The sequence below is a fragment of the Anastrepha ludens genome, chromosome 2 (genome assembly GCF_028408465.1).
Source record: "Anastrepha ludens isolate Willacy chromosome 2, idAnaLude1.1, whole genome shotgun sequence".
NCBI classification, from domain to species: Eukaryota; Metazoa; Arthropoda; class Insecta; order Diptera; family Tephritidae; genus Anastrepha; species Anastrepha ludens.
This window is the reverse complement of record NC_071498.1, coordinates 129,606,526-129,618,499: the sequence shown is the minus strand read 5'-3', so window position 1 is coordinate 129,618,499 and position 11,974 is coordinate 129,606,526.

Sequence of the window (11,974 nt, the reverse complement as noted above, 5' to 3'; positions counted from 1 at the left end):
GTGGTGAGGACACTTTTATTTAGGGCTAGCAGGCCTTCCCTGATAGCCAGAGTTTCAGCTTAAAATACGCTGTAGTGATCCGGTAACTGGAATGAGATGTTGGCGTTCATTCATTCAGAGTGAAGGTCTTCGTCTACTTGATCATTCAGCTTGGAACCATCAGTATAGACGATGATTCCGCTTCTATTGTCCATTACCCCATTGTCCCAATCTTCTCTCGTTGGGAAGGTTGTGGTAAAGGATGTGCTTAAATGCAACTCTACTGAGCTACAGAAGTCTGTCGTTTGATGTAGGAAGGGGTATTCGTCTAGTATTCTAAGTCGCGATGCAACTTACGAGAGATCCTCATAAAATTACGCCTCAATTTTAATTGAATATTGAAACTTTTTCAAATACTTTTTTACATAAATTGCGGGTTGAACAGAGCTGCCTTTGCGTAAAGAACTTCCAATTGAGTTTCTGAGGAGGCGTGTTTAGAAAGGTAATAAATATCAACACGTTTCCAGGCCATCAATGGGAAGGCATGTCAGAAGGACTTTCCTGCAAAAGCCCCTTTGCAAATGCCAACTGGGATGTAATGTAGCGACACACACACACAAACAGAAACGCACATAGGACATGCGCTACGCTTTTTTGGCCCATGTCGTCAGTCAATTCTGTGCAATCAAACCGCTTGACAATGATACTATCAATGGTGAATAAGTGATAAAGCATTCCAGCCACGACAAGTGATTTTTTTAATTAAATAAAAATGCACATTGAACTGGAATAATTTTATTTATGCCTTTATTTTTATTTACTTATAATTTTTTGCACTTTCAAAAATTCACATTTTTTTTACACATAATTCAATTGTGTACATATTTATTATATTATTTTACACACACTAAATTGTGCATATAATTGAAGGTATGTGTTGAAAGTGTGTTTGTGTTTGTGTTGTTGTGGTTTAATTTGTATTCTTTTACCGCGATTTAATTACTCGCATTATTATTTTATATTCATTGCATGTATGTACATAATTATAAATTGTTTTTCGAGCGCATGACAGCAGCGCACTTACACGTGGACATACATATACACCTAAACTTAATTACAGTTGTCTGGGCATACGTTCATTTGTAGGGATGTGTGTGTGTATATGTTTGTGTGTGGTAATTAGGTAGTATTCAGTTATGCAGGCATGTTTTATTATGTTACGTATACCATTTCTTATACATAGAATGCGAGTGCTACATATGCTTGTGTGTATGTATGTACGTTAAGGAGGCACAAAAAAAAATCGCACAAAAAATGGGTTTCCTACCTGCTAAAGCAGTTCAATTTCGAAAAACATTAGTCACCTTTCAATTTAATTTTTTTTGTCTTAATTTATTTTATGTACTCGAGCCGCTAAAGTTTTGAAAGTTTGCATTGAATTTGCATGGGAAAAAATACACTTTTTGGACCCTTTCAGTAACCTACAAAGTTAATTTTTTTGTCTTTATTTATTTTATTTGCTCGAGCTGCCACAGTTTTGAAACATTCCATTCAATTTACATAAGAAAAAATACACTTTTCGGTAAATTTTGTATAAAATGCTTACAGATTGATATTACTTAATTTCCTCTTTTAATTTTTCTTTAAAAATCAAAAAATTCTACACAACAAAAAAATGTATCAACATTTTTTTTTTAATTTTCATTGATTTGTTAATTTTTTTAATAAATTTTGAACAATTTTTTTTTAATTTCTTTTAATTTTGGACGGTTACCAGGGTTACTTTCAAATATACCGGATGGCGCAAAATTAATCATCCAATTTTGTTTTTACCTAATATTTTGGCTAAATAAAAAAAGCGCTCCGAGGATAAAGGAAACTGCTATAATTAGCTGCTTATAAAATATTAGCCAACATACTTTATGAAAAAAATAAGCGAATATCAAATACTGGATGACAACTTTCAGACCCATAAGTCTTATCTACTTTATTCTCAAGGTGTTCGAAAGAGTGATGGACTATCACATTCAAGAGCACTTCGAAACCAGACGTTTTTCAGCCCAACACGCTTACCTGAAGTGGGCATCTACGGAGACAGCCTTACATGAGGTAGTGGGGACAGTAGAGAAATCTCTGGAGGGAAAACAGTTCACTTTGGCGGCCTTTATAGACATAGAGATCGCCTTTAATAATATCACGGCTGAGTCAATTGTCACTGCTCTAAATAGGCTAGGGGTAGAAAGGCCTTTCTACCTGTGGATTTCGTCCCTGCTTGGTGGTAGCGAAATAAATACTGTGAAAGGTTCACTAGGTTCGTACATAGAGGTACACTGCAGGGCGGCGTCCTCTCGCCTCTCCTTTGGCTAGTAGCTATGGATGAAGCTTTAACTCGCCTAAACAGGGGAGGAGTAAAGGTAGTAGCATATGCCGATGACTTGGTCGTAATGGTCTCAGAACCCTTCCCACCAGTAATGGCTAAAATTTTGGAAGCTGCACTGGCTACACTCAGTAGTTGGGCTGCCAGTTGCGGTCTCAGAGTCAACTCTGACAAAACGGAGTTGATGCTATTCACCAAAAAATACAAGCCTCCACTTTTTAAGCTTCAAAGACTAGACAACCAGTGTCTAACACTCTGATCGGAAGTCAAGTATCTTGGTGTAATACTTGACCTCAAGCTCCACTGGAGGCTGTACAAGGAAAATCTAGTTAAGAAAGCCAGTATAGCCTTCTACACCTGTAAATCTATGTTCGGAAAAAATTAGGTCTCAAGCAACGTGTCGTACTTTGGATGTACAACTTAGTGGTTCTGCCAATTTTGACATATGGTTGCCCAATTTGGTGGGTACCTCTTCAGATGGGCTACAACACCACTAAGCTAGGGAGAGGGCAGATAACTGCATGTGTGGGCATCACTGGTGCTTGTAGAAAATGTCCCACTGCTGCTCTCAACGTCATTCTGCACTTACTTCCCGTGGATCTGCAAGTTAAATCCATTGCTGCTCAGAGCGCTGTTAGGTTCAAGAGATTGGTCTCTCGAGACAACTTCCTGTAGGACATAGTAGCAGTATCCTGAAGCAGATCTCTCCTTCCTTCTCTGTTCTTTGCACTGATTTCTCCATCCGCAAACTGGGTTTTGAGGGCTGTGCAAAGAGAGGAGAGTCGCAACGGATATAGGTACCTTTGTTTTCACTGACGGATCCAAGATGGAAACTGGAGTGGGAGCGGGGGTTTTTTCGAAATCAGCCAGCATTTCGGTTTCCTTTAAACTGCCGGCAACGAGCAGCGTTTTTCAAGCAGAGGTCTTCGCGATCCTGTAAGCATGCGCAATGCTTCGGGATCGCTGTTGGGAGGAAGACATTAATATTTTTTCCGATAGTCAAGCTGCCACCAAGGCCCTGGCGTTGCCGTTTTGCAGCTCTCTTCTGGCGAACGCCTGTAAGGAGGAACTCAAACGTCTCGAAAGTGCTGGAAACATTTCCCTTATCTGGGTTCCTGGAAAGAGGTCGACAGGACCGGTTTCAATTGTCCCCTTCTCAGACATCGGTGTCCCCTTGACCGTTGTTAAAGGGAAACTACACGTTTTTTTTTTTATAAAAAAAGTGCAAGACAGATCTCCATCTGTCTCATCGTGTGCTATTTTGAAAACTCTATGGCCTAAATACGACCTTAACAAAACGCTTAAGGTGATGGGAATCCCCGCCATTCAATTTCAAAACTCATTGCGGTGTTCACTCGTCACTGGGTGATCGGTACTCATGCGGAGAAGCTTTGAATTCCGTACAACTCCTATTACAGAAGCTGTGGGGATCCTGTAGAGAAAGAGACTGTTGACCTCTTTGTCTGCAAATGTCCGGCTCTGGTGACTAGGTGCTTGAGACTTCTTATGCCCTTTGGCGATAGCTTGCTCAACAGCACTGGATGGCTGTAGACGGTTTCTCTTCCTTAAATTTCTTCACAGGTAGTGCTCCGCATTATGGTATCAAAACGGCGCGTTAGTGCTACTTGTTGTGGATCTGGGGTACTCTACATGACCTGGGGTACCTAAGCAGATTTCAAAGCCAACTGGTCTACAATAGATTAAGGTTTAATAACAGCACTATACGAATATGACATTGACATCTACTGCTTATGCATGGACTTCAAACAAGCATTCGGCAGGGAAATTAAGTTTTCGCTGCAGTCTACAAGCACCCCGCTAAAGCTAATTGAGCTTTCGATTATGACGTTAACAACTTCAAAAAAAGTGAACTCGTCCGTTATTTTTTATAACGACTTACGCTTGATCCAACAAATTAAAGCATAATTAAAAGCATCCATTAACAGCTTGAGTTGTACTGGCACTACATATTTTTGTCTAGCTTCCCGTCAGTAAAACTGCTGCAGCAATAGAATCTATGCATTTTAATATTGAATGTCGTTGTTTTCTTTTTTCATCATCAGCATTTTCCGCTCCTGCTCTGTATGAGCTTTGGCCTGCTGCACAAAATGTCTCCATTTAACCCGAAACTTGGCTGATTGCATCGAGTTGTTGACCTTGAGTTTCTTCACGTCATCTTCTAGTTCGTCAATCCATCTTAATCTTAGTCTGCCTCTTTTTTGCTTTCATTGCAAATATCGTAGCGTCAATTATTTTTCGTTGAGCTCTTGTGGGGTCTATTCTCCTCATATGGCCTAGCCATCTTAGTCTTTGCGCTTTGATGAACCGCACAACATTTTTCCCTTCTATAAGTTGGTATAGTTCATGGTTCCATCCTATACATCACTCGCCGTTGTCCTTGACTGCCCCTCAACATATTTGTCTCGAATACTTGGAGTTCTGTTTTTGCTTTCTTCACTTATTCTCCCAGACTCCGATCTGTAGCAAAGAACTGGTTGGACTATAAATTTATACAGGGAAATTTTGCAAGGTCTGTTCAGCAGCATCGATTGAAAAAGTTCAATAAGTGAGTAAAATGCTTTATATGCTGTTTGTATTCTCTCGTCGATTGTGATGCGCATTGCGTTGTCGTGGTTTAGGTTAAACCACAAATACGTGAAAGTTTTCACCATTTCAAATTCATATTTAGATTGTACCTGGTACAATGTACCAGCGGGCGGGTTGATTTAAAAATCGCTCATTGCTCTGTGAAAAACGTATTCTAGGGATCAAAATAAGAAACTTTGCCGAAGGAACCATACCTCGAAAACGAATTCTGATGTCCTCCAATTTGGGTCGAACGAAAAATCCCACTTTGACCCATTTAGAGTGCTCCAATCGAGTCCAAATGTATGACCGACCCCCACTAATGCCGATCCACCCATGCCAGTGGCACACCCCCTGGAACTCCCCTGGGGGGTCCCCATACAATCATTTCAAAATATTACCATTTTTGGCCTTTACATGAGAAAAGAAACTAAAAAGTTCGACCCAAATTGGGGGACATCAGAATTCGTTTTAGAGGTATGGTTCCTTCGGCAGAGTTTCTTATTTTGATCCGTGAAAATCATATTCTCACAGAGCAATGGGCGATTTTTTTGCCTCCCCACAAATTGACCCGGCCTATGATACATTCATCATCATTTTTTCTGGACATCAACATATATTTTTTTTTCCTTACGGTAGATACCTGTGAAATGAGACTTTCAGCTCTTAGTCCAGAGATGTCGCTAGGAGTATTTTTAAACCTTCCCAAATGTCTTGTTTTTTTCGTCTGTCATCTGTCAAAAATATTCAGCTCATCATTTGTTACGTTTCATACAACAATGCATTTTTGTCGCTCTTAAAAATGTCGAATTTCGTGCCTTCAAATTACGATTTGCGGACATCGTTGATTTTCTGTGGGCATGCTCTAAGTAGAACACAGTGCTTCAGGTGGTTTGGAAAATTTCGAAGTTGTGATTTTAGCGTGGAGAACGAGGGCCGTGGCCGGTCACCGAGAAAGTTTGCCTAACTCCGGTCTGTATTTGAAAGGCGTCAGATAATCTGTCTCAATTCGTTTTTGCACAGAATCATCATTACTATGAGTGTAAATTTTTTTGTTTCTTGGTTTTATTTATTCCTTTAAAATAATGTTTTCTTTTTAAATCATGCTTCCTATGTCAATAATTGTCAAGAAAAATAGTCCGAATTTCATTTAAAAGTCAGGAGCGCTAATTGGCACTTAGTTCCAGTGGTTGGCAACACTTCGGCGTTATTAATAACTTTTTCCAAGAATGCGTGACACGAGTTCATTCGCAATGCATGGTAGGATTTTATATGAATTATATAATTAGAAAAATATTTTAAATTACGAATTTTTGTTATTGATTGCGAAACAAAAAGGTTTAAAAAATAAATATTTTTTTATCACTCAATTTATAGTGCCGCTTAAATAGTTAGTCTACCGTGGCATTTAATATTTTAGTTCAATAATTAATAGAATTTGATATTAATTTTTAAATAGAATATTACAAAAAAAAGTTTTTTTCAGCGCATTCTTTTTTCTATATGTTCTATGTACGATTGTTTACTGCCTGTTTTTTAAGTCGTTTCTGGCTTGCTGCTCATTTCACTGCATATTAGCACATAAATGCTTTGTTTGATTTTTTCCATAGTTTATCCAGGAAAAAGCGCGTTTGAGTTATGGAAAATAAAAATGTGTTTAAAAAATTTTTATATTTACATAAATATGTTAAAATGTACACTTTTACACTGGTTGATTAGAATCTAGTTTAATGCAAATTAGTGAAATTGTTTGTAAAAGCGAAAGAGGCTTTTGCCATATTCGTGGATATATGTTTTTGTTATTTTGGTTTATATATTTTTTTCTAATTTTTTAAAAAATAAATGAAAAACAAAACAAACAGAAAAAATTATAAAAATACAAAACAGTGACTAGAAAATAAAAATTTGGGTAGTTGAAAAAGTTTGCATTTCATATTTAAAAAAATTTGCACCATTAACCCAAATAAAATTAAGAGAAAAGTGAGCTCATGCATATTTTTGTACTAATTAGAATAAACAAATATTGAACAACTTTCTGTTTCGAGATCTTTTAAATTGCTTGAAACTATTTAAAATTTATGTATTAAAATTTTTTTTAAAATTATTGAAAAAGTCAGCGAGTTTCGGACTTTTAGTGCTTAGTGCCCGCCTCGATCAAAACGGCGGAGTAACTACCAAGTGACGCTCTAAGTAAACCGATGTGAGTTCTTTCTCTATTCCGTTTGTTAGGTTCCCACATCATTAACATTCTTACCAAAATTTTATCGCCATTGCTTGATAATTGTAAAAGTTCTGCCTTCTTGAGTAAATCTACTTTTGCCTCTACCTCGACTCTGTACAGTTTTAAAAATTGCATATGAATTTGCAGCGGTGAGTTTGTATTAAATTTTGCGTAAAAAAAGCATTCAATGGTTCGAAAACCTCGGAGGTATGGGGAAACTGTTTCGGAAACGACACTCCGCAGCAAGTTTACGAGTGATATGAACGCTTCAGAAGAGATGGCGAATTTATCGAAGAACGTAGTGCCAGGCCGTCGACGTTGAGAACTGATGAAAATATGAAAATAATATGAAAATTAAATGAAAAAAAGTTGATTAATAACCATAACTTTACCACTAGATAGCTGACAGAGAACTTAAACATTGCTTGTGTATCTATTCAAGGCATTGTAGTTAATTATTTGGGGTTTGCCGTATTGCAGCGAAGTTAGTAGTTGGTCTTCATAGTACTTGAACTTCATGCAAAAAAGGAATCGTGTTGGTATCGCCAAAGATATGATTTTCAAGGCTGCATCTGACGGACACGCAATCCAACAGTGAGTGGAGAGCTCCGAATGAACCAAGACCAACAAAATCAAGTCGTTTTCAGTCAAATGCAAAGCGAAGTTCATGGTTTTTATGGAATACAACGAATTGTCCAGAAAGCCACTAAGTGCGCAACTAAGTTCCCGCTGTTTGTTAATACATGCCGCCAGCAGTGTGTGCTAGTGGATTCTAACATAACCTAAGGGCGGTTGAAGCACATCGAAAGCTACAAAAAGTTTATGGCGATGCTGCTTTAAGGGAAACAACGTGCCGAGATTGGTTCCGTCGCTTCAAAGACGGTGATTTTAATGTTGACGACCGTCCGAGTGAAGGAAGGCCAAAAACTTCGAAGACGCTGAATTGGTGGCATTGCTCAATGAGGATCCGTGTCAAATGCAAGAAGTGCTTGCTTAAGTATTAGGAGTTATCCACCAATCCATTTCTAAGCGATTGCATGCTTTGGGAATGATTCAGAAACAGGGAACTTGGGTTCCTTATGAGTTAAAACTTAGGATTGTTGAACGTCGTTTTTCGCCTGTGAACAACTGCTCTAGCGGCAAAGCAGGAAGGGTTTCCTTCATCGCATTGTGACGGGTGATGAAACGAAAAGAAAGAAACGAAAGTCATGGAGACTGCCCGGTAATGCTTCTACGTCGTCGCCTCGGCCAAATATTCACGCTGCGATGGTTATGCTATGTATTTGGTGGGACCAAGTTGATGTTATTTATTATAAACTGTTTAAACCAAGCGAAACTTTCACCTTCAACTTCAATTGATGCGATTGAGCGGAGAGGCATCAAAAAGTGATTCTACTGCATGACAATGCTCGGCCTCACGTTGCCAAACCCCTTAAAACCTACCTGTAAACACTGAAATGGAAAATCCTACCCCACGCACCATATTCTCCAGATATTGCGCCGTCCGATTATCACCTGTTCTGATCGATGGCACATGGTCTAGCTGACCAGCAGTTCCATTCATATGAAGACATCAACAAATGGTTTGATCCTTGGATAGCCTCAAAAGATGAATAGTTTTACCGCGACGGTATACGAGATCTACCAGATAGATGGCTAAAAGTAGTAGCCGGCGATGGGCAATACTTCCAATTATTCACTTGTAACCATTTTTTCAGAATAAAGTTGTATTTTCATCAAAAAAACAGCGAGAACTTAGTTGCGCGCCTAATAAAAAAACTATTATTTGAACGTTATGAGATGTTTACATGAAGCAATTCGCCAAAAAAGAAAGGATTTGCGGAAAAACTACTCAAGGATTTTGCACCATGTTAATTTACCGTCGCACCGTAATGATATGGTACTCAGATGCGTACGAGACGCACAGTGCCATCATTATTCATGATTTTTTGACGAAGAACAAAACAAATACCATCCAACAGCCACCGAATTCATCTGATTCACCTCCCTGCAATTTTTTTCTGTTTTATCGAGCCAAAAAGCCACTACGGGGAACCACAACAGCATTTTGACAGCTGAATGGACGTAATGGAAAAATCGAAGACGGCTCTGATGGGTATCCCAAAAATAGAGTTCCAGAAATGTTTGGAGAGTTGGATCAAACGCGGGCATAAATGAATTGCCGTTGAGAGGTACTTTGAAGCCGATGGTATGACTTTTGAGGAAGAAATTTGAATTTTGAATTCTGAATTTTCGAGAAATATTCCGGAAACTTTTTGATCAAGGTTTTTTCTTAATATTATATAGAGCGCACTAAGATATTCCTATGCCAAGTTTCTTTCGATATGCGCCGATTAATGTTATACGTGAAGGGAAATAAAGCAAGTGAGTATAAAAACCAAGGAACAAAAAGAAAATTTAAAAAATCGAGCTTTAGTTCAAAGGTTTGAAGGCAGTTAGAGGCAAGGAAAATTTAGTTTTTTTTTAATTTATTTTTCGAATGAAATCTGATTTATTTTAAAATATTTTGTGAATATAGAAATTCGAAGTTATTGAATTTCTAATACTTTTACTGAACCTCAGTAAAATTTTTTTTGACGATCGTTGTTGAACCTCTTCTCACAAGTGCCGTCCACCAGCTTCAAGCGGTGCAAATTTTCTACAAGGTGGTGCAAAATTAATCGTCCAATTTTGTGTTTTTGAATCAGTTTTTTAGTGAATAAATAAAAAGGATTTCGAGTGATGAAAATCTTTATTATGCCTTTTACGCGCTTTAACATTTCTTCAGTAGGTTACTTCTTTCAGTGCAAGGGAGATAAATAATTTATTGGTATATTTATTGAAAACTATTTAGCTTGCAATGAATGCTGGAAGTGACATCTTAAAGTAAGAGAAAAGTATGTTACAAGAATTAGAAAAAATAATAATTTAAAAAAAATCGCATTTTGGTCTGTTTGCTGTTTTTTAATGTGTGCTAACAAATTGTAAAAACCTTTCTTCAGAATCTCATCAGTTACTAAATAGACCAAGTTTTTCCTTCACTTAACAACCTATGCAGTACTTGGCCACATAGGCCGCCTTTCGAGTATAGGTTAGGTTAGGTCAAGTTATGGTGGTAATCGGTCTGTACGACCAACTCAGCCAGATCTTACAGGTCCTTTGTGATACCTTTGTGCGACACGGGAACATCATTCTTTTTTTTGATCGTGGAACGATTATGTGGCGCTTTTGAAGCGTAGGATTGCTCCCATCCGCAGGCCAAACAGTTCCGTAAAAGAATTGAAAAAATATTTACCTAAAATACTTGGCGGATTTTAGCTAAGACTGGGCAGTTGCAAAGGAAGTGTTCAACCGTTTCTGCCTCTTCCTCATCTCTGCAACTTCTGCAATATTCATAGGAGACAGCTCATAGTCTCAAGGATTGGCTGCCAAATAGCAAACGAGTAGTTATAAAATCCCCAACCTTTCGAGATATCCTATGTTGAAAGGTTAATCAGTTCCTGTGGTCACAGTAGCCTAGCTGTTACGCATGTGTCTTCATTTCTCCATGACTTATTGGCCTCTTGGATAATGTTGTTTTTAATTACTAGTTTACTCGTGGCCCAAGGTATTCCAATGGTACTTTTATCACGGAACAGTTGAAGAGCAGTGCCTTTCCTGGCTAGTTCATCGGCTTTGCAATTTCCCTCAATATCTCTGTGCCCCGGAACTCAAACAAGGCTAACCTTGAATACGACGCTATTATCATTTAGGACTGCCCGGCTTTCCGGTGCAACCTTTGATCTTAGTATAGCCGAATTTATTGATTCAGTGGTCGCTTGGCTATCCGAAAATAAATTTATTGTAGTTTTTGTTACCGCGTTCGTATTTAGATACCGATTCTTTTATAGCAAGAACTTCTGCCTGATAGACTTTGCGGTTGTCTGTTAGTGTCACGGATAATCCTAATTTCTAGTTCTAATTCCTTCGAAAATACTCCATAGCCAACCTTATCGTCTAGCTAGGAGCCATCTGTATATAAATTTAATTCCCCCCTTCTTCATGGCTTTGTTGTCTGCCGCTCTCTTCTTGACGGTATGCTCGTCTTGAAGAATCTGTCGGATGAGTCTTGGAATTGAACGGTCTATTTCTTGTTTGTGACTATTCAAAGTGTGCAAAATAGAGACGTGGCCAAACCATCGGCCCTTACATAGCGCCACACTTTTAAGTCTAAGCACCGAGGCAGCGGCAAAGTATTTCCCTACAAGACTTAGTGTAGGCAAGTTGATTAGCTTTTCCAGCGCTTTCTTTGGGGTTGTCTTTAAAGCAGCAGAGAATCATAAAAAATCACATTTTTTGGATCTTCCTCTCGACTTTTGCGTAACGCGCCTTTTGGGCAGATGGCCAGGCAAGTATTCCATGTATTATGATTTACCTGATTACAGAAGTATATACCGAATGTGTAACATGAGGTGCTAACTACGACTTAATACCGACTGCTTTTTTGCAAGTGAAAAATGCAACGTTGACCTACTTTACTATTTCCTCAATATTAGGTTTCCATGTCAGTTTCCTATTTAAAATGAGTCTCAAGTATGATGGAAGAAATATTAAGATGACGTCTGTCGTGATACCGTTACTTTGCTCTCAGCGAATTTGACAATGACTGACGTCATATTAGCACAATTGGTGACCAGTACGACCAGATTACCATTTTCATAGCTTGAATTAGCATTTTCTTTGTTATTTAGTCTCGGAGTTTTAGTTCTTTCTTCATGACATTTTTCTAGCCTGTTCTAATTAAAATTTAATGTTTATAATTTTGTAAAATA